Here is a 24,375-nt window from a genome sequence, read left to right as displayed (position 1 = left end):
CCTCATTATAGTGAATGGATCACTTGGGAGTTTTAGATGTAAACCCTGATGTAAGTGCTCATCGTAGAGAGACGGATAAATGTGATTCCAAATGTTATGTAAAATGTTCCCAATAAAAACTTTAAATCATTCCACAGAAAAAGCAAATCCCCACTCAGGTCCATCATTTGTCAATGGAAATATAGAGGGTTTCCACGTTAATGGTAGTACAAAGGCTCTGGAAATGTGCTATAGCTCCTTGCCCCCAAAAGAAATTCAGCAAATTCTGCACTCCCAAATCCAAATGTCCCCCTACCTTCTGAGCATCACAGTGTGCCTAAACCACATTAACGTCTACATGTTTCGCATTTCTGTAGTGACGATAGCCCGCCTAATATACGGGTGCATGCCTCTAGAAGTATGAGCTGGGCACTATCACGAACTGGTGACTGCGATATACTGGGGCCTATAACGTACGGGCACCACAACGGCAGTTTGCAATTTTCACTCAGTAACATCCGCTGCTGCCTGTTTCTGGAAAACACCCATAGAGTCAAAATCGTCACTACACCTGTAGATAAATAACTAAAGGGGTATAATTTCCAAAATGGGATCACTTGAGGGGGGATTCTGCTCTTCTAGCACTTAAGGGATCTGTAAATAGAGTCCACAAACTGTTCTAGAAAAATCTGTGGTACAGGAGGAAAATAGCGATCTGTCCATTCTGAATCACACCGTAAGGATAAGCAATATCAGCCACATATGGGATATTTCCACATTCAGTAGAAATTGTGGGATAAATTTACCAGTGTGAAAATGTGAAATCTGGGGCTAAAACTAAATTTTTGTAAAAGTTTAGTTATTTTTTCTTCACTGCTCAATGGTATAAAATTCTGTGACACTCCCTGTGGTGTGAATGTGATCACTGCACCAGTAGATGAATTCATTGAGTGGTGTAGTTTGTAAAATGGGGTCTCTTACGGGGGTTCTGCTATTCTGGCACCTCAGGGCCTCTACCAATATGAAATGGCACCCTCAAACCAGTGCGGCAAAATCTGAACGCCAATGTGGCGCTTATTCCATTTTGAGCTTTGCTCTGTGCCTCAAAAGTAGTTTTCAGCCACATATGGGGTAATCAGGAGAAATTTTACTAGAAAGTTGGGGTCCATTTTCCCCTGTTAATCTTGTAAGAATAAAAAAAAAGGAGCTAAAAGAACATTTTTGTGGGAAAAAATATGATTTTTTTTATTTTCATGGCTCAACGTTATTAACTTCTGTGAAGTACTTTTGGATTAAGGTGCTCACCACACATCTAGATAAGTTCCTTGAGGGGTCTAGTTTCCAAAATGGAGTCAGTTGTGGGGGGTTTCCAATGATTAGGCACATACATCCTTTCTGAGTCATGCAACACCTCCAAACAGGAGTTTCCCTCCACATATGGGGTATTTGTGCACTCAGTAGAAATTACACAACAAATTTTGGGGTCCATTTTTTCCTGCTACATTTATGAAAATAAAAAAAATTGGGGCTAAAAAAACATTTTGTTGGAAAAATTTGATTTTTCTTTATTTTCACCCCTCAACGTCATAAACTTCTATGAAGAACCTTTGGGTTTAAGGTACTCACCACACAACTAGATAAGTTCCTTAAGGGGTCTAGTTTCAGGTTTGCGGGTATGCACAGAGTATGGAGGATCACTGCATGAAACATGCGGGAACACGATTGCAGCATCCTGGAAGCCGGCACATGACTGACAGCCCCTCTGCCTTTGGATCGGAGACCTCGCGGCATGATGTGGGGTCCAGATTGTTGCCATTTTGAGCGGATGTCGTCATGATGACAGCCGGGTCACCAGAGCAAGGAAATTTGTTGGTCATGTGCCGTGCATGATCAGCAAGTCTTGTGCAATAGAAGCGATCAGCCTGCAAAAAATGATTGTCCCTTAGTGGGACAAAGTAAAAAGAGTTAGAAAAAAGTAAAAAAAAATATTTAAATAATTGTAAAAATATTTAAAAAAAAAATCAAAAATAATTCTAAAAAAATCAGTAAACAGTATATTATATCTCTAAATAAATATTTGATTGGAAAAAAAATATAAAAGTACACATATTTGGTATCGTCGCGTCAGCAATGAGCCAACCTATAAAACTGTCCCCTAGCTCTTTAGTGAACACCATAAAAAATAAAAATAAAAAGCAAGGCAAAAAACAATGCTTTTTCATTATACTGCTGAACAAAAAGTGGAATAACAGGCAATCAAAAAGATGGATATAAATAAACATAATACCACCGAAAACGTCATCTTGTCCCACAAAAAACAAGCAGCCATACAGCTCCATCAGCAGAAAAATAAAAAAAATTATAGCTCTCAGAATAAAGTGATGCAAAAATAATTATTTTTTTCTATAAAATAGTTTTTATTGTGTAAAAGCCCCAAAACATAAAAAAATTATAAATGAGGTATCGCTGTCTTCATACTGACCCGAAGAATAAAACTACTTTATCAATTTTACTACACACAGAATGGTATAAACGCTGTTTTTTTTCTTCATTCTTTCTCCCAAAAATTGAAATGGAAAGCGATCAAAAATGTAATGTGCCCAAATATGGTACCAATAAAAACGTCAACTCGTCCAGCAAAAAACAACACCTCACATGTCTCTGTGGGCCAAAATATGGAAAAATTATAGCTCTCAAAATGTGGAGATGCAAAAACTATTTTTTTGCAATAAAAAGTGTCTTTTAGTGTGTGACAGCAGCCAAACATAAAAACCTACTATAAGGCCTCTTTCACACTTACTGATATTTCCGGTACAGGAGATGTCAGTTTCAGTGTGTGTAATACGTGTGGCACGTGTGTGGCATGCGTGTGCCGCATCAGAACCACACGGACGGGCACCAGGGAAGAAGTGTCATGGTAAGCGCTGTTCCCAGGCGCCTGGTGCTGAACACGGCTCTCATCATTCTCCCCTGCTCTGATGGATATTTAAATAATCTATAAAAAACAGCATGGGGACCCCTCCATTCTTGATAACCAGCCTTTCTGAAGCTGACAGCTGAGGGTTGCAGCCCCCAGCTGTGAGTTTTGCCTGGCTGGTTACAGAAAATACTGGGGAACCCACGCTGTTTTTTCATTTATGTATTTATTTATAGCGCAGGCGGCGGCTGATGAATACCCCCATCAGCCACTCCTGCTGTCACTGTTATTAGCAACAGCAAGGATAGGCTGATGGGAGTAATAGTCCTATCAGCTACCGCCTCCTCTTTTATCACTTAAATGTAACGCTCATCATTCTCCCCTGCTCACAGAGCAGGAGACAATGATGAGAGCCATGTTCAGCACCCGGCGATGGGTGATGGTGATGCTTCTTCCCAGGCGCCAATGCATGTTGCACAGATGACACCCATGTATGTTATGTGTATGCACATGTGCGGGATGTTTTGTGGCCCGTGCTGACATTAAAAATGGACATGTCAGTGTGTTTTGCCCACGGTCTGTGGAACACACTGATGTACACAGACCCATTCACTTAAATAGGCAAATAGCACTCCATTCCTCCCGAGTCTCTCCGTATGGCTAAGTCGTACTGTACAGCCACATATGGGGTATTGCCACATTCAGTAGAAATTGTGGGACAAATTTTGGTGCAATTTTTACCCAGTTTTTGTGTGAAAATGCAAAATCTTTGGCTAAAACAAAATTTTGGTGGTTAAAAAATGTAGTTATTTTGTCTTCACTTCCCAATGTGTGTGACATACCCATGATGTCAATATGATAACTGCATCCCTAGATGAATTCATTGAGAGGTGTAGGTCGTAAGAATGGGTCACTCATGGGGGGTTCTGCTGTTCTGGCACCTCATGGGCTCTCCCAGTGGGTTATGGTACCTGTAAACCATAACAGTAAAATCTGGCGCTCCTTCACTTCTGAGCTTTGTACTGTGCCTGAAAAATATTTCCCGGTTACATGTAGGGTATTGGCTCACTCAGGAAAAAATGGACCTCAGTTTGTTCTAAAAGAATTTCCCATTAGCCCTTAGAAATATTAAAAACTTGGGGCTAAAACAACATTTTAGTGGTAGAAATGTAATTTATTCTTTCTTCACCGCTCAATGGTATAAAATTCTGTGAGGCACATGTGGTGTCAATATGATCACTGCACCCACAGATGAATTCATTTAGTTTAGTTTGTAAAATGAGTTCACATATAGGGGGTTTCTGTTGTTCCGGCACCTCAGGGGCTCTCACAATGTGACATGGCACCCTCAAACCATTCCAACTAAATCTGAACTCCCATATGGCGCCTCTTCCCTCCTGAGCTTTGCACTGTGCCTCAAAAGTAGTATTCCCCTACATAAGGGGTAACAGTGGATTAACCCCACATATGGAGTATCAGCCTTCTCCTGTTACCCTTGGAAAAATAAAAAATTGGAGGCAAAAAGATTATTTTTGTGGAAAAAATATGATTTTTTATTTCCATGGCTGTAGGTTATAAACTTCTGTGAAGCATTTGGGGCTTCAAAGTGCTCACCACTAGTGATGAGCGAGTATGCTCGTTACTCAAATTTCTCCCAGCATGCTCGAGGGGTCTCCGAGTATTTCATTGTGCTTGGAGATTTAGTTTATGGCGACGAAGCTGCTTGATTTACGGCTGCTAGACAGCTTGAATATATGTGGGGATTGCCATGTATTCAAGCTGTCTAGCAGCCGTAAATCATGCAGCTGGGTCGACATAAACTAAATCTCTGAGCACAACAAAATAATTGGAGATCACCCGCTCATGATTGGAGAAATTCGAGTAACGAGCATACTCGCTCATCACTACTCACCACACATCTAGATAAGTTCCTTGGGGGCTCTAGTTTCCAAACTGGGGCCACTTGTGGGGGGGTTCTACTGTTTAGGCACATCAGGGGCTCTCCAAACGCGACATGGCGTCCTATCTCAATTCCAGCCAATTTTGCATAAAAAACAAAACAAAACTGCGCTCCTTCCCTTCTGAGCTCTGCCATGCACCCAAACAGTGGTTTACTTGCACATATGGGGTATCACTGTACTTAAGATAAATTGCTTAACAACTTTTGTTGTCCTATTTCTCCTGTTACCCTTGGTAAAATAAAAAAATTGGAACTGAAGTAAATTTTTTGTGAAAAAAAGTTAAACGTTCATTTTTTTTTAAAACATTACAAAAATTCCTGTGAAGCACCTCAAGGGTTAATAAACATCTTGAATGTGGTTTTGAGTACTTTGAGGGGTGCAGTTTTTAGAATGGTGTCACTTTTGGGAATTTTCTATCATATAGAAAAAATGGTGTTTTAAATATGAGAAATTGCTGTTTTACTTTTAACCCTTATAACTTCCTAACAATAAAAATTTGGTTCCAAAATTGTGCTGATGTAAAGTAGACCTGTGGGAAATGTTACTTATTAAGTATTTTGTGTGGCATATCTCTGTGATTTAAGGGCATGAAAATTCAAAGTTGGAAAATTGCAAAATTTTCATAATTTGCGCCAAATTTCCTTTTTTTTTTTTCCACAAATAATTGCAAGTCGTAACAAAGAAATTTTACCACTATCAAGAAATACAATATGTCACGAAAAAACATTGTCAGAATCACCGGGATCCATTGAAGTGTTCCAGAGTTATTACCTCATAAAGGGACAGTGGTCAGAATTGTAAAAAGTGGCCTGCTCCTTAACGTGCAAACCACCCTTGGGGGTAAAGGGGTTAATATCCTTCATATTACCTAATTTAGATCCAAATTATTTCCATTGATTATGTAATATGGAAGAGACAGGCAATTTGAAAAAATATGCATTAAAGCAGTCATGGCTCAGTCAGTCATGGCTGGGTCACTATGTACAGTATGTCTAGGGTATGATGCGATTTCTTCAAAATTGCTACATCATGCTGTTACTAATAAAATGATGTTGCAAACATAAATATTACACCAATATTCCATCAAACTGTGATAATTGGAAACATATTAATCTTACTAAATCTGTCTGTGCTGGTTAAAATAAGAAAGAAAACTAGGAGCACACAGCTTCTCGTGAGAGCAGGAAATAATCTAAGTTCATTAATGTCTGGTTAAGTATTCTGAATGCTTCAGGTTTCATTTACTTATTATATATTTTGATTCTGTAGGACGGATGGACAATATTGGACATTAACAAATCTCACACAATAGCTCACTTTCTCTTTGACAATCTAATTTGTGAACCTTTCATCCAGTGAAGACCAAGTAGGTGATGTCTTATATGTCAAATGATAATTTAGTCATCTATAACTGATAACGTATGTATACAGCAGAGATAAAATACTGTAGTTCATGCGAGAAACTAAAAAAAAGGTATTTGCTGTTGCTTTTTTAGTGTGCTCTGTACATGGATGGCCATTTATAAAAACTAGAACAGAGAGTAACTAATGCTTTTTATTCTGTTGTGTTGCAATTCTTATACATTTATGTCAGTCATATACCATAGCAGCATTAATGGGAGTCAGTGGGAAATGACTGTTTGGAAATGCCAGGTGCCTGTGCTTAGTTTGAACAGTGAATTTGAACTGACAGAGTCCCTTTATTAAAATAGGACAATCCATAGTCCTGCTAGTAGATGAACCTATGCTTCAGTCTCAAGTCTTTTGAAGCATCTAACAGATTTTCCTGCAAGATAGCTCCATGCATCCATCATCCCATCAACTTTGACCAGCTTCCCTGTCCCTTCATCCACACAATACGATCCTGCCACCATCATGTTTGACGGTGGGGGTGGTGTTTTCAGAGTGATGCACAGTGTTAGCTTTCCACCAAACATAGTGTTTTGCATTTAGCCCCAAAAGTTCTAGCTTGGTCTCATTTGACTAAAACACTTTCTTCCATTTACTAGTTGTCTCCCTTGCATGACATGTGGAAGAAGGTGCTTTGGTCAGGGACTCCTTCCCTGTCCATAGTGCTAGAGGACGCCCTAGCTATCTTTATCCCCTGGATTACTTCTAATGGTAAAGATGCCGGGGCCATGTATCTTTCTGAGCTTCTGAATCTGCCCTTAGTCTGTTCCCTCCACCATCTAGGGACGAGGGGAGTAATAGTGTATAGATATACACCAACCAGACTAACAAGGCAATGGGGATAAAGGAAAATAACATTCATCTGAAATGCACTTACAAACAACAGAGGGGAGCACCGGGGAATGAAGGAATGAAAAAAAAACAAAGTAGAAGAAGAAGGGATTTACACCCAACCAAGACCAAGAAACAGCCTTAGATAAATCCACCAAATGCCTCCTCAAGACAACTACAGGACACAGTTTTATAAGTGGTAAAGTCTATATTATCACACGGAGATTCAAACAGGTGCAAGAGAGAAACTCAAGTCCACAACACTTGGAGTAAATATTAAACGCAGCTTAGCAGTCTATAGGAAACTTCAGAGGAAAATGCAATCACACAGAAAGTCTATGAAGCATAATTATTCTTGAGGATACTTGACACGAATAAGTCCTTGGTAGTCCAAACACAGATAGATATGCTTATAAGGCAGTTCAAATAATATCTTAGCACAACCAGGGAGGCCTGGGTAAAAGTCTCAGGTTTAAGCAGAGCAGCAACAGCTTACATGTCCAGCAAATGCAGATAGAAACAAACACAAGCAGCCAGATGGAGGATTACTGGAAACCGAAGTATGCAGCAGAAACTCAGAGCTGACTAGCAGGATCTCCACACAGGTTCAAAGGAGCAGGTGCAGGGGCAGGTGCAAAGCCAGGGAGTCATCAGGAGCTGGATGCAAGGCAGAATACTCTAGCACAGACTAAAGACTGGGGTGGAGTTATATAGCAGGAAGACACAGTGCACATGAGACCAAAGACGCCATCTTGGAAAAGGGCAGTAATGCACAAAAGGTAATCAAAATGTTCAGAGTCCTGACAAGTAGAGGGAAGTGGCCAACACTGAACAGTTGAAAGCATCAAAGTAAGGAGACTTCCAGGAGCTCTCACTTGAATAGACTGGCTCCTGCACAGCTAGAAGAATCCTGCACTTTTTAATATGAAGGTGAAGTGCATTTAATGAGTGCAGGAGTACATCTAGTCAGACGCTGCGGTCTTCTGATTCCTCCATGTTGTGGTATCTGTTGTGAACTCTATTTTTGGGCTCCCTCTAGTGGTCACAAGCAGTACTGTGTAGTGTTGTCTTTCTGCAGGTTGCAGCATCAGCTGGTTCGTTATCCTTGGTTGGTTTCCTATTTAGCTCACCTGGATACTCAGTTCCTTGCCTGCTATCAATGTATTCAGTGCTCTTCAGATTCCTTGTGGCTACCTTGCTCCCAGTCTCTCCAAGACAAGCTAAGTTTTTGTTTGATCATTTTTTGATTATCAGCGTTCATTATGTTTTTAGTCCAGCTCGCTAAAATGTGATTTCCTCGCTTGCTGGTTGCTCTAGGGGACTGAGTTTCTTCCCCCACACCGTTAGTTGGTGTGGGGGTTCTTGAAATCTCAGAGTGGATATTTTGTAAGGGTTTTTTACTGACCGCATAGATTCCCTTTTCTATTTTCTGCTATCCAGTATTAGTGGGCCTCATTTGCTGAATCTGCTTTCACCCCTGTGTATGTGCCTTCCTCTTACCTCACCGTTATTATTTGTTGGGGGCTTCTATATTTTGGGGATTATTTCTCTGGAGGCAAGAGAGGTCTTTCTTTCTCTCTAGGGGTAGTTAGTTCCTCAGGCTGGCTCGAGACGTCTAGGATTTTTAGGCACGTTCACCGGCTACTTCTAGTGTGTTTGGATAGGTTCAGATTTGCGGTCAGTCCAGTTTGCCACCTCCCTAGAGCTTGTCCTATGTTTGTTACTTAGCTGGAGTAATTTGTGATCCTCAACCACTAAGGATCATAACAGTATAGCAGGCCAAAAAGTGTTTAATGCATCGCAGAAGTGGGATAAAAAGAAGACCTGAGTACATTTTTTTTTTTTCCTCCCGCTTTTCCTTTGCTGCAGTCTGTATAGCTTCTTTCATCCCCTTGAACTCTGGGTGGTTTTGAGCTCAGCTGCAGACATGAATGTTCAGACTCTGACTTCTAGTGTGGATCATCTTACTGCACGGGTGCAAAGTATTCAGGATTTTGTTATTCGTAGCCCTATGTCAGAACCAAAGATACCCATTCCTGAGTTGTTTTCTGGAGATAGATCTAGGTTTCAAAATTTTAAGAATAATTGTAAGTTATTTCTATCTCTGAGACCTCGTTCCTCTGGTGATTTCGCTCAGCAAGTTAAAATTGTTATCTCCTTGTTGCGTGGCGACCCTCAAGATTGGGCTTTCTCTCTGGCGCCAGGAGATCCTGCATTGCTTAATGTAGATGCATTTTTTCTGGCTCTTGGACTGCTTTATGAGGAGCCTAATCTTGAGAATCAGGCAGAAAAAGCGTTGCTGGCTATTTCTCAAGGTCAGGATGAAGCAGAGGTGTATTGTCAAAAATTTCGGAAATGGTCGGTGCTTACTCAATGGAATGAGTGTGCCCTGGCTGCAAATTTCAGAGAGGCCGTTAAGAATGTTATGGTGGGGTTTCCCACCCCTACAAGTCTGAGTGATTCTATGGCTTTAGCCATTCAGGTTGATCAGCGTTTGCGGGAGCGCAAATCTGCTCATCCTTTGGCTGTATTTTCTGGACAGAGACCTGAGTCTATGCAAGGTGACCGAACTCTGACCAGAATTGAGCGACAAAGTCATAGACGTCAAAATGGGTTCTGCTTTTACTGTGGTGATTCTACTCATGTTATCTCAGCATGCTCTAAACGCTTAAAAAAAAATCGCTAAACCTGTCACCATTGGTACTATACAGCCTAAATTTATTTTGTCTGTTACTTTGATTTGTTCTTTGTCGTCCTACCCGGTTATGGCTTTTGTGGATTCGGGTGCTGCCCTGAATCTGATGGATTTGTCATTTGCCAGGCGCTGTGGTTTTGTCCTGGAGCCTTTGGAATTTCCTATTCCTCTGAGGGGAATTGATGCTACGCCATTGGCTGAGAATAAGCCTCAGTATTGGACGCAAATGACCATGTGCATGACTCCCATACATCAGGAGGTGATTCGCTTTCTCGTTCTGCATAATTTGCATGATGTTGTCGTTTTGGGTCTGCCATGGCTGCAAGCTCATAATCCAGTTTTAGATTGGAAAGCTATGTCTGTGTCAAGTTGGGGTTGTCAGGGAATTCATGGCGATACTCCGTTGGTGTCTATTGCTTCTTCCACTCCTTCTGAGGTCCCTGAGTTTTTGTCTGACTACCAGGATGTATTTGATGAGCCCAGGCCCAGTGCCCTGCCCTCTCATAGGGATTGTGACTGTGCTATAAATTTAATTCCTGGTAGTAAATTCCCTAAGGGACGACTTTTTAATTTGTCTATACCAGAGCATGCCGCGATGCGGAGTTATATAAAGGAGTCTTTGGAGAAGGGACATATTCGCCCATCCTCTTCCCCTCTTGGTGCAGGATTTTTTTTTTGTGGCCAAGAAGGACGGTTCTTTGAGACCTTGTATAGATTATCGTCTTCTGAATAAAATTACAGTCAAATTTCAGTATCCTTTGCCACTATTGTCTGATTTGTTTGCTCGGATTAAGGGTGCCAGTTCGTTCACCAAGATAGATCTCCGTGGTGCGTATAACCTTGTGCGCATTAAGCAGGGAGATGAATGGAAAACAGCATTTAATACGCCCGAAGGCCATTTTGAGTACTTAGTGATGCCTTTTGGACTCTCTAATGCTCCTTCTGTGTTTCAGTCCTTCATGCATGACATCTTCCGAGAATATCTGGATAAATTTATGATTGTTTATTTGGATGACATTTTGGTCTTTTCTGATGATTGGGAGTCCCATGTGAAGCAGGTCAGGATGGTGTTTCAGGTCCAGCGTGCTAATGCTTTATTTGTGAAGGGCTCAAAATGCCTCTTCGGAGTACAGAAGGTCTCCTTTTTGGGTTTTATTTTTTCTCCTTCTACTATGGAGATGGACCCAGTCAAGGTCCAGGCTATTCATGACTGGACTCAGCCCACGTCTGTTAAGAGTCTTCAGAAGTTCTTGGGTTTTGCTAATTTTTACCGTCGTTTCATCGCTAATTTTTCTAGCGTGGTTAAACCTTTGACGGATTTGACCAAGAAGGGTTCTGATGTGACTAATTGGTCTCCTGCGGCCGTGGAGGCCTTTCGGGAGCTGAAGCACCGGTTTTCTTCAGCTCCAGTCTTATGTCAGCCAGATGTCTCTCTTCCCTTCCAGGTCGAGGTTGATGCTTCTGAGATTGGAGCAGGGGCTGTCTTGTCGCAGAGAAGCTCTGATGGCTCTGTGATGAAGCCATGTGCTTTCTTTTCAAGAAAGTTTTCGCCTGCCGAGCGGAATTATGATGTTGGTAATCGGGAGTTGTTGGCTATGAAGTGGGCATTTGAGGAGTGGCGACATTGGCTCAAAGGAGCTAAACATCGTGTGGTGGTCTTGACTGATCACAAAAATCTGATTTACCTTGAATCTGCCAGGCGCCTGAATCCTAGACAGGCTCGTTGGTCGTTGTTTTTCTCCCGTTTCAACTTCCTGGTCTCATACCTGCCTGGTTCGAAGAACGTGAAGGCTGATGCTCTTTCTAGGAGTTTTGTTCCTGACTCTCCGGGAGTTTCTGAGCCGGCTGGTATTCTCAGAGAGGGAGTGATTTTGTCTGCCATTTCCCCAGATTTGCGACGAGTGCTGCAGAAATTTCAGGCGGATAGACCTGACCGTTGTCCACCAGAGAGACTGTTTGTCCCGGATAGATGGACCAGCAGAGTTATTTCCGAGGTTCATTCTTCGGTGTTGGCGGGTCATCCTGGGATTTTTGGTACCAGAGATTTGGTGGCTAGGTCCTTCTGGTGGCCTTCCTTGTCGCGGGACGTGCGTTCCTTTGTGCAGTCTTGTGGGATTTGCGCTCGGGCTAAGCCTTGCTGTTCTCGTGCCAGCGGTTTGCTTTTGCCTTTGCCTGTTCCGAAAAGGCCTTGGACGCACATTTCCATGGATTTTATTTCGGATCTTCCAGTATCTCAGAAAATGTCTGTCATCTGGGTGGTGTGTGATCGTTTTTCCAAGATGGTCCATTTGGTGCCCTTGCCTAAGTTGCCCTCTTCCTCCGATTTGGTTCCTCTATTTTTTCAGAATGTGGTTCGCTTGCACGGCATTCCTGAAAATATTGTGTCTGATAGAGGATCCCAGTTTGTGTCCAGGTTTTGGCAGACTTTTTGTGCTAAGATGGGCATTGATTTGTCTTTTTCGTCGGCCTTCCATCCTCAGACTAATGACCAAACCGAGCGAACTAATCAGACGTTGGAAACTTATTTGAGATGTTTTGTTTCTGCTGATCAGGATGATTGGGTGACTTTTTTGCCTTTGGCCGAGTTTGCCCTTAATAATCGGCCTAGTTCTGCTACTTTGGTTTCACCTTTTTTCTGCAATTCTGGTTTCCATCCTCGTTTTTCCTCGGGTCAGGTTGAGTCTTCTGACTGTCCTGGGGTGGATTCTGTGGTGGATAGGTTGCAGCAGATTTGGAACCATGTGGTGGACAATTTGAGGTTGTCACAGGAGAAGGCTCAGCGCTTCGCCAACCGCCGCCGCGGTGTGGGTCCCCGACTTCGTGTTGGGGATTTGGTGTGGCTGTCTTCTCGGTATGTTCCTATGAAGGTCTCCTCTCCTAAATTCAAGCCTCGCTTCATCGGTCCTTATAAGATCTTGGAAATCCTTAACCCGGTGTCTTTTCATTTGGATCTCCCAGCATCGTTTGCCATTCATAATGTGTTCCATAGGTCTTTGTTGCGGAGGTATGTGGTACCTGTGGTTCCTTCTGTTGAGCCTCCTGCTCCGGTGCTGGTCGAGGGCGAATTGGAGTACGTGGTGGAGACGATTTTGGATTCTCGTATCTCTAGACGGAGGCTTCAGTATTTGGTTAAGTGGAAGGGCTATGGTCAGGAGGATAATTCCTGGGTTGTCGCCTCTGATGTTCATGCGGCCGATTTGGTTCGTGCCTTCCACGCGGCTCATCCTGATCGCCCTGGGGGTCTTGATGAGGGTTCGGTGACCCCTCCTCAAGGGGGGGGTACTGTTGTGAACTCTATTTTTGGGCTCCCTCTAGTGGTCACAAGCGGTACTGTGTATTGTTGTCTTTCTGCAGGTTGCAGCATCAGCTGGTTCGTTATCCTTGGTTGGTTTCCTATTTAGCTCACCTGGATACTCAGTTCCTTGCCTGCTATCAATGTATTCAGTGCTCTTCAGATTCCTTGTGGCTACCTTGCTCCCAGTCTCTCCAAGACAAGCTAAGTTTTTGTTTGATCATTTTTTGATTATCAGCGTTCATTATGTTTTTAGTCCAGCTCGCTAAAATGTGATTTCCTCGCTTGCTGGTTGCTCTAGGGGACTGAGTTTCTCCCCCCACACCGTTAGTTGGTGTGGAGGTTCTTGAAATCTCTATCTAGTATAAGCTATCTAGTATTAGTGGGCCTCATTTGCTGAATCTGCTTTCACCCCTGTGTATGTGCCTTCCTCTTACCTCACCGTTATTATTTGTTGGGGGCTTCTATATCTTGGGGATTATTTCTCTGGAGGCAAGAGAGGTCTTTCTTTCTCTCTAGGGGTAGTTAGTTCCTCAGGCTGGCTCGAGACGTCTAGGATTTTTAGGCACGTTCACCGGCTACTTCTAGTGTGTTTGGATAGGTTCAGATTTGCGGTCAGTCCAGTTTGCCACCTCCCTAGAGCTTGTCCTATGTTTGTTACTTAGCTGGAGTAATTTGTGATCCTCAACCACTAAGGATCATAACAGGTATCCCAGTGATGTATGCATATATAGACACACAGCTCTGCTATATGCAAATATACACAAGTACAGCTCTGCTACATGCACATATAGACAGACACTGCTCTACTACATGCACACTTCATGCACATATAGGTAGAATGACTATGTGGACTGGCAATTGAAATTGAAAATCAGTGCCAGAAATCAACGGTTCTGTAGATTTCTATTAGAGATTCTATTGAAAATATAGGTTGGACTTTTCCGTTATGTAATTACTGTGTGAGTGGGACTCCAAGAGCCAAATGCATCAGCATAGAAGTATAAAGAAACCTACAGTCAGCTAGATCCTAGTGATTGAATTGGTATTTGTTACTAAGTAGGGAAGAGCAAAGGTACTCGGTGATATTTGGACATTACTTGAGTATCTGAATGCTCGGATATGCTCAGGAAGTATTAGCCGGTACTCAATTTCAAACTCAATTCTTTTCCCGCATGTTTTGCGCCTGTTACAGAGCCAATTAGCAGCAGGGATTGCCTGCGATTCACTGTAAGGCCGTAGCCATCTTGGTACTAGCATTACTGTGATTAGCTGGACATGTGACATCATCAGAGGTTATAAAAGTACAGACGCCGCCAGGCTTGGCACACTAATGCCATTGCACAGCTCTGCGACAGTTGTTAATGGAGGTAGAGAGTGCTTTTCCAGGCGTATGTATCCACAGTTTGATGAATCAGAGTCGTGTAGTGTTGATACTGGTGCTGAAGCTGAACCATCATACTAACTGGGCTTGTAAGGGCTAATTTTATAATTTGCTTTGTGTATCAGACACATTATGTATTTAACCTAGGGAGGGAGAGTTGTAGGAGCAGGAAGAGTGGCTGAATACAGTCTCTAGGCGGAAATTAGTGTTTTGCAGCTGTGACAGTTGACCACATTTTTGGGTGGGCTGAAAAAATTGACTATATTATCATACATCCATTCTGTGTTATATAACACTCCAAAATAGTGCTGAAATATTTTTCTGTATTCAATTACTCATCCACACACTATTACTTGCTCTGTGGTACATTTTGGTGGTTTATAACACTCTAAAAAAGCATTGTAACATTTTTCTGTATTCAATTACTCATGCATATTCCATTACATGCTCTGGAGTACATTACAGTGGTATACAGCACTCCAAAAAAATTTCCAATGTTTTATGGATTCAATTAGTCATCCATAGAGTTTAACATGGTTCTTGAAATTTTTGTTTGCCATTGTTTTAATGTTTTAAACATTTCTTTGAAAATATGTTTTGTTAATTCTTTTTGCCCTCCTAAGATTCTTTGATCAAATGATCACTTACACCACTTACAAAGTTTTAGTATACTGAAAATAAGAGGTTTAGCCATAGCATGGGCTTCATAGATGGATGGTGGTGACGGGCATTCAATAAGCCACCATTGTCACAACAAGACATCTGCTCTCCATGATTGGATGGTGATGGGACGGCACTCAGATGACAACAGTTGAATGCCAACAATCAATAACAGATTCAGAGACTGATAGATGTCAGTAATGGGTTAAGTACAAGATGTTAACTGCAATAATACACTTATCAAGTACTAAGCAGAGTATGTGTAAGGTTTCACCTTAACTAACGTAAAACCCATACAACCACAGATACGCATTGATATGCCCAAAGATAAAATACAAAACCGTCTTTGTTTCTTATTAAATATTGTATTGTGTCCTAAATGTAAAAGCATTAAAGCTTGTGGCTTGTGCATGCAAAATCTGGGTGAGAGGGGGAAAAAAAATCAAAAGAGAAAAGAACACAAGATACAAAACCACAATCACATTTATAGGAGAATTTTAGTGCATTTTCTTCCAAAAATTCAATGCTTTCCTTATATTACATTAGATCGGCTGACTACATTTGGAACACTGTCATATTTTCTGAAAGATTACATATTTGGATGCCAGTAGAAGTCCATATATTTGCATGTTTCATACCATGTCCATTTATATCACATTTTTTTACTCAAAATAATGACAGTTTTTCTAGATTTTTTCTTTAAAGGGAGAGGAAACCCCACCCCCACAAGCAAAATAAATGCTCTGTCAGTGTCACATTATTCTGGGAGCTCTGCAGTTTACATGAACCAAACAGAAAATGAAGAAATATTTTTTCAATCAGATGGCAAATAGTAATTATACAAATTCTAAATTCTGAAGTGACATAATAGCAATAACATAAACACCTACCCTGCGGTCAGATGGTGTCTGTGTGGTTTCGGAACCACATTCCACCGTGTCCATGTCCTCATAATGTATATTTGGTGAAGCAGAAAGTCACTGTCATTACATTATGATACAGGAAAGATATATATCTTGGTACAGTGTTAGCCAGTAGATGGAAAAATATTTAGAATTGAGAGTCCTCAGTGGTTGATACCTTTTAATGGCTAACTGAAAAGATGGTAACAAATTGCAAGCTTTCCAGAATACTCAGGCCTATTCATCAGGCATAGACTAATACAACATCTGAAGAATCACATATTTATACACAACACAGCACAGAACTGTCATTATGGGAGACTGATAAGTGATAAACAGTTGTGTCCATAAATATTGGAACAGTTCCTAGATAAGGAGTGAAGGTTTAGTTGTCATCTGATTGGGGTCTGGTTCTGTTATGATGACCCCACATGGCCTGAAGTGCAAATTCCTTAATTGATGTAAAAAGACATAAATCCATGCGACACATTCATTCCTGCACTAAGTGTGACACAGGTTGTCATAGATAAATTTATACTCCAAAATTCTCCTGTCTCTCTGAGATTTGAAGTTACCTTTCAATACAAGTAATTTCAGGTCCATGGTGCTACATACATACATATAGTTACATAGTTATTAAGGTTGAAGGAAGACTTTAAGTCCATCTAGTTCAACCCATAGCCTAACCTAACATGCTCTAACATGTTGATCCAGAGGAAGGCAAAAAAAACCCATGTGGCAAAGAGTAAGCTCCACATTGGGGAAAAAAATTCCTTCCCGACTCCACATACGGCAGTCAGACTAGTTCCCTGGATCAACGCCCTATCAAGGAATCTAGTGTATATACCCTGTAACATTATACTTTTCAAGAAAGGCATCCAGTCCCCTCTCAAATTTAAGTAATGAATCACTCATTACAACATCATACGGCAGAGAGTTCCATAGTCTCACTGCTCTTACAGTAAAGAATCCGCATCTGTTATTATGCTTAAACCTTCTTTCCTCCAGACGTAGAGGATGCCCCCTTGTCCCTGTCTCAGGTCTATGATTAAAATGATCATCAGAAAGGTCTTTGTACTGTCCCCTCATATATTTATACATTAAAATAAGATCACCCCTTAGCCTTCGTTTTTCCAAACTAAACAGCCCCAAGTGTAATAACCTATCTTGGTATTGCAGACCCCCCCCAGTCCTCTAATAACCTTGGTCGCTCTTCTCTGCACCCGCTCCAGTTCAGCTATGTCTTTCTTATACACCGGAGACCAGAACTGTGCACAGTATTCTAAGTGTGGTCGAACTAGTGACTTGTATAGAGGTAAAATTATGTTCTAGCATCTATGCCTCATTTAATACATCCCATTATTTTATTTGCCTTTGTAGCAGCTGCCTGACACTGGCCACTGAATATGAGTTTGTCATCCACCCATACACCCAGGTCTTTTTCATTGACGGTTTTGCCCAGAGTTTTAGAATTAAGCACATAGTTATACATCTTATTACTTCTACCCAAGTGCATGACTTTACATTTATCCCATTAAAGCTCATTTGCCATTAATCAGCCCAAGCTTCTAGTTTACATAAATCATCCTATAATATAAAATTGTCCTCCCCTGTATTGATTACCCTGCAGAGTTTAGTGTCATCTGCAAATATTGAAATTCTACTCCGAATGCCCCCTGCAAGGTCATTAATAAATATGTTAAAAAGAAGAGGGCCTAATACTGACCCCTGTGGTACCCCACTGCTCAGTTTTTGTCCCCTTTTTGAATATTGGCACCACATTTGCTATACGCCAGTCCTGTGGTACAGACCCTGTTATTATGGACTCTTTAAAGATTAAAAATAATGGTCTATCAATGACTGTACTTAATTCCTGGAGTACTCGGGGGTGTATCCCATCCGGGCCCGGAGATTTGTCAATTTTAGTGATTTTTAGATGCCGCCGTACTTCCTGCTGGGTTAAGCAGGTGATACTTAATGGGGAATTTTTGTTATCACTGATCATATTGTCTGCCATGGGATTTTCTTGTGTAAATACTGATGAAAAAAAGTCATTTAGCATATTGGCTTTTTCCTCATCCTCATCCACCATTTCCCCCAGACTATTTTTAAAGGGGCCAACACTTTCATTTTTTAGTTTCTTACTATGTATGTAGTTAAAGAATATTTTGGGATTATTTTTACTCTCTCTGGCAATGAGTCTCTCTGTCTCAATTTTTGCTGCCTTGATTTGCTTTTTACAGAATTTATTTAATTTTCTGTATTTATTTAATGTCTCATCACTACCTACTTCCTTTAATTCTCTAAATGCTTTCTTTTTGTCACTTATTGCGCCCCTTACAGCTCTATTTAGCCATATTGGTTTCCTCCTATTTCTAGTATGTTTATTCCCATACGGTATATACTGTGCACAGGTCCTATCCAGGATGCTAATAAACGTCTCCCATTTTCTTTGTGTATTTTTATGTCTCAGGATATCGTCCCAGTTAATTGCACCAAGATCATCTCTCATCCGTTGGAAATTTGCCCTCCTGAAGTTTAGTGTCCTTGTCACCCCTCTACTACACATCTTATTAAAGGATACATGAAACTTATTATTTTGTGATCACTATTCCCCAAGTGACCCCCAACCCTTATACTGTATTTGATATGTGGTCTGGCCTGTTTGTTAATATTAGGTCTAGCAGTGCCCCCTTCTTGTTGGGTCCTGAACCAGTTGTGAAAGGTAATTGTCTCTCATAGTTGTCAAAAACCGATTACCTTTGCTGGAACTGAAGGTTTCTGTTCCCCAATCTATTTCAGGGTAGTTGAAGTCCCCCATAATAATGACTTCTCCTTGAGTCGCAGCTTCATCTATTTGCTTTACGAGGATATTCTCCATTGCTTCCATTATTTTTGGAGATTTATAACAAACCCCTATCAGTAATTTATTATTTTTTCCCCCTCCCCTTACCTCCACCCACGGGGACTCTACATTTTCATTAAATTCACCTATATTATCACGCCGTATGGGTTTTAAGGATGATTTTACATACAGACACACCCCTCCCCCTCGCTTATCTGTACGGTCATTTCTGAAAAGGCTATAGCCCTGCAAGTTAACAGCCCAATCATGGCTCTCATCCAGCCATGTTTCAGATATCCCCACCATGTCATAATTATGCTCCAACAACATTAATTCTAATTCGTCCATTTTGTTGGCGAGGCTTCTGGCATTAGTATACATACACTTGATGTTCCTATCTGTACCTCTATTCTTTCTTAAATTATTAACTGTTCTAACCCCACCCCCCCATGCCACCGCTACCCCTAACTTCCTTATTTGTGCCCAGGTCTCTATCTGCCCTATCTTCCCCTCCTATAAATTGAATACCCTCCCCCAATCCCTAGTTTAAACACTCCTCCAACCTTCTAGCCATTTTCTCCCCCAGCACAGCTGCACCTTCCCCATTTAGGTGCAGCCCGTCCCTAGCGTAGAGCCTGTAGCCCACTGAGAAGTCGGCCCAGTTCTGCAGGGATCAGGCATACAAAAATGTTTGGCCACAGGTAGATCCATTATTTTTTCTCTTATTGTGTGGCGATGAGAATTTATCCTTGTTCTCAGTTTCTGCCCTGTCTTCACTACATACAGACCCCCAGTTGGACATTTAGTACAAATAATTAAGTACGCCACATTAGAAGTTATGCAGCTGAAAGTACCTGGTATCTTGTAGTCCTGATATGAATTGGGGTTCTTTATCTTGTCTGTGGTCATTATAAATGGACAGGTTTTACATTTTACCTGGTTGCAAGGAAGGGTTCCTGCAGCTGTTGGAGAGGACAGGGAGCTTCTGACAATGATGCTTCTTAGATTTGGGGGCTGCCTAAAACACAGTAGTGGGGGGTCTGGAAAAATGGATTGTAAGCAGGCATCTTTTTGTAGTAAAGGTTGTAATTTCCTTGCAGCTCTCCTTAGCACCTCCAGATTTGGATTGTAGGTGACTACTAGAGGTACCCGGTTATTTTCTTCTTTAGCTTTGTAATGTAGCAGGTGATTCTTTGATATTCTGGTGGCTCTTGTAATTTGGTTTTGAGTTGTACTTGGATGATAGCCCTGATTCAAAAAGGGCTTTCTGAGGCAACAAAAGTGTTCATCCCTATCAATGGGGTTGGAACTTATATGATTGTATCTGATGGCTTGGCTGTAGACAATAGAGTTTTTTGTGTGATTTGGATGGAGACTGTCCCATTTAAGGTATGTTGGGCGGTCAATTGGCTTCTGATACAGGGATGTCTCTATTTCATTGTTCTGCATCTTAATGATGGTGTCCAAAAAGTTAATTTCAGTACAGTAGTAGTTGAGTGTCAAGTTGATGGTGAGATGAAATTGATTAAACTGTTCATGGAACGTCTTTCGCTGTTGCTCAGACTCCGTCCAGATGATTAAAATATCATCAATGTAGTGGTAATAGGCCAGAGGCCTGATTGGACATGAGGACAAAAAGTTGCTTTCAAGTTTGGCCATGAAAAGATTTGCATACTGTGGAGCCTTTTCACTTCCCATTGCTGTGCCAGTCTCCTGTAGATATATCTTGTTGTCAAATTCAAAGTAATTGTGAGTGAGGATGAATTTTATAAGTTTCACCACATAATCCGCATCAGTTCCTGTGTTTTCCATGAAGAATTTTCAGGCATTTAATCCATCCTGGTGTGGGATATTAGAGTACAAAGATTCCACATCCATGGTGGCTAGGATGGTTCCTTCTGGTAGAGGACCTATTGCTGCTAGTTTATTCAATAGGTCAGTTGTGTCCTGAATGAAGCTGGGTGTTTCCTTTACCAGTGGTTTAAGAACACCCTCTACCCATCCAGATACCGGCTCAGTAAGGGTGCCCACACATGAAATAATTGGTCTTCCTGGATTTCCAGATTTGTGGATTTTGGGAAGCATGTAGAATATCCCTGTTCCTGGACTTTCTGGTATCAGGTCATCGGCTCTTGTGTATTCGTCAGGCAGGCAAGATACCAACTTGCTTAGTTCGTTGTAATAGTCCTATGTAGGATCTGACTCCAATTTTTTGTAGTAGCGTGTGTCCATAAGTTGTCTGTTTGCTTCCTTCACATAGTCTGATGTGTTCATCATGACTATTGCACCTCCCTTGTCAGCAGGTTTGATGATGATTTCTTTATTGGTTTTCAGAGACTGTATGGCTTTTCTCTCCTGGGCACTGATGTTGGATGTTTGTCTCCTGTTAGTATCTATGATGGTGGATTTTATCAAATGTCTGAAGGAGTCAGATATATTTATCCAAATGAGGGTTGCGTCCAGGTGGAGGTGTCCAGTCTGACCTCTTCTTGGTAGTTAAGATCCCTTTTCCTTTAGTCGGAGTGTTTTCTGAATCTTCTGTATCATTGAAATATTCCCTCAGGCGCAGTTTCTTGAAATAATGTTCCATATCGCTGCAATTTGGGAGTATAAATTTATGACAACCTTTGACACACTTAGTGCAGGAATGAATGTGTCGCATGGATTTATGTCTTCTTACATCAATTAAGAAATTTGCACTTCAGACCACGTGGGGTCATCATAACAGAACCAGACCCCAATCAGAGGACAACAAAACATTCACTCCTTATCTAGGAACTGTTCCAATATTTATGGACACAACTGTTTATCACTTATCACTCTCCCATAATGACAGTACTATGCTGTGTTGTGTATAAATATGTGATTCTTCAGATGTTGTATTAGTCTATGCCTGATGAAGGGGCCTGAGTAGCCTCGAAAGCTTGCAATTTGTTACCATCTTTTCAGTTAGCCATTAAAAGGTATTAACCTGTCATGGTGGACGCTGTTCACACTAGGGCGTCCGACAGACAGCAGTAATTCCACTTACGTCCACTACACGCTCAGTGGCGTCGGCTAGATTTTATCCAGCTTGCTCGGGATTAATCTAGCTGGTAATCAGGTTGGAGGCTGGGTCACGCCCACGGTCTTTAAATAGTCGTGCTGGACTTTGGGCGTCGCCGTTTATAGCTTTTGCTTTATGCCTAGTGATTCCGGTCTGGAGTGGTGGTCTTGTTGCAGGAATATCGTATCTGGTGGTGTATAATCCTTTGTCATATTCCTCCTTCCTATTTGTATTAGTTTTGCCCTGTGCACATTATAGTGTATTCCTGTGTGTCTGTGGCGTGGTGCGTTTTTCAGTTTTCCCTGTCTGTGCTTTCTGTGGGGATAGGTGTGTGGTCTCTTCACTGGGTGGCGGGTGGTGGTTTCAGCTTAGGGCTGAAACAGGAGTCAGGGTCAGGCCTGGCGGCCCAGACATGCACACCTTTAGTGTAACTTCTGGGAAAGGGACAGACAGGGTTTCCCTAGCCTGAGGGATATCGCAGGGGCCCGGGTAACCAACCTTAGTCTACCCAGTTCCCCCGTGACACAACCACTGAGGACTCTCAATTCCAAATATTTTTCTGTCATTACATTATGCCTTGGCCACTGACATCCTGTGGGCTAAGCAATCTAATGCATTATGTTATTGCGCGGAAGCACAAGTTGCCTCGCTGCTATGTGTAGAGGCACAAAAAGGACAACATTTCTCTGTGGGTCACATGAGGGTCAGTGTGACTGTGTGATCAGTATTCACTTATACACTTTAATTGTTTGGAATCCAAAATTAGGCACTAATGTTGTGTTGACCTGAAAGTTCAGTTACAGTGTGGGGAACAAAAGGGAAAACCACTGAGAGACATTTTTATTTTTGTGGGGGTCCTTAACTGGGTCATTGGAGAGCCTCTGATGTGCCTAAACAGTGGAAACCGCTCACAAGTGACCCTATTTTGGAAACTAGACCCTTGTCCAGTAATTAAACTCTTTAGAAACAGAAATGTTATCTTCCTGCAGACTAACTCTTTTGAAGCTGTATCCTCCTCTTTTACTTAGACAATTTAGTTCATCAGAATATTCTATTAAATGGCTCATAAATAGCAATAGTTACATAGTTTTTAGGTTTACGGCATGCATAAGTCCATCAGGGTTTAACCTATAGCCTAACATAGTGATCCAGAGGAAGGCAAAAAGCCCACGAGGCATATACAATTAGCCCCATATTAGAGAATGAAATACTTCCCAACTATGTATTCAGCAGTCAGACAAATTATATGGATCAACATCCAATCACATAATGTAGTACTCATAATCTGTAATATATTTTTGAAAAAAGGCATCCAGGCCCTCCTTGTACTTTGTAGTTGAGTAACCATTACTACATCATGTGGCAGAGAGTTCTGTAGTCTCATTCATTGCTCTTACAGTACACAATTGCCATTAATTATAATGAAGCCTTTTTTCATATGGACATAGAGAATGGCCTCTTGACACTTTTGCAGGCCTAGGTGTAAAAAGATCATTAGAAAGATATCTGTATTGTCATCTCAAATCATTGTCAATTGTAATAAGATCGCCCCTAAGCCTTCATTTTTCCAAACTGAAGAATCTTAAGATTGATAACATGCCTTGGTACTGCAGTGCACACAATGCCTTAAACTATGTTCCTGTCATGAGCATCTATGCCTCCTTTTTGCGTCCCATTATTTTATTTGACTTGGCAGCAGCTGCCTGGCACTGGTCACTAAAGTTGAATTTGCCATCCACCCACACATCCAAGGCATTTTCAGTGACAGTTTTATCTAGTGTTTTACAATTTAATACATAATTATACATTTTATTTCCTCTGCCTAATTGAATGACTTTACATTTATCTACATTAAATATTCTGTATGTGGTAAAGTTCAAGCTCCTGGATGGAGGCTTGGAAATTCTTTGCCTTATTTGTGCTTTGAATTCATTTTCTGATTAAAGAGCCTAAACACAAAATAATTTTAATACTAAATGACAATATATTTAATGTCATAATTAGTGTTGAGCATTCCGATACCGCAAGTATCGGGTATCGGCCGATACTTGCGGTATCGGAATTCCGATACCGAGTTCCGATACTTTTGTGGTATCGGGAATCGGTATCGGATCCATATTAATGTGTAAAATAAAGAATTAAAATAAAAAATATTGATATACTCACCTCTCCGGAGGCCCCTGCACCTCACCGCTGTTAACCGGCAGCCTTCTTTGCTTAAAATGAGCGCGTTTAGGGCCTTCCATGACGTCACGGCTTCTGATTGGTCGCGTGCCGCTCATGTGACCGCCACGTGACCAATCACAAGCCGCGACGTCATTCTCAGGTCCTAAATTCCTAGGAATTTAGGACCTGAGAATGACGTCGCGGCTTGTGATTGGTCGCGTGGCGGTCACATGAGCGGCACGCGACCAATCAGAAGCCGTGACGTCATGGAAGGCCCTAAACGCGCT

This window comes from Ranitomeya variabilis, chromosome 1 (assembly GCF_051348905.1).
Source record: "Ranitomeya variabilis isolate aRanVar5 chromosome 1, aRanVar5.hap1, whole genome shotgun sequence".
Lineage (NCBI taxonomy): Eukaryota > Metazoa > Chordata > Amphibia > Anura > Dendrobatidae > Ranitomeya > Ranitomeya variabilis.
This window is presented reverse-complemented; position numbering follows the sequence as displayed.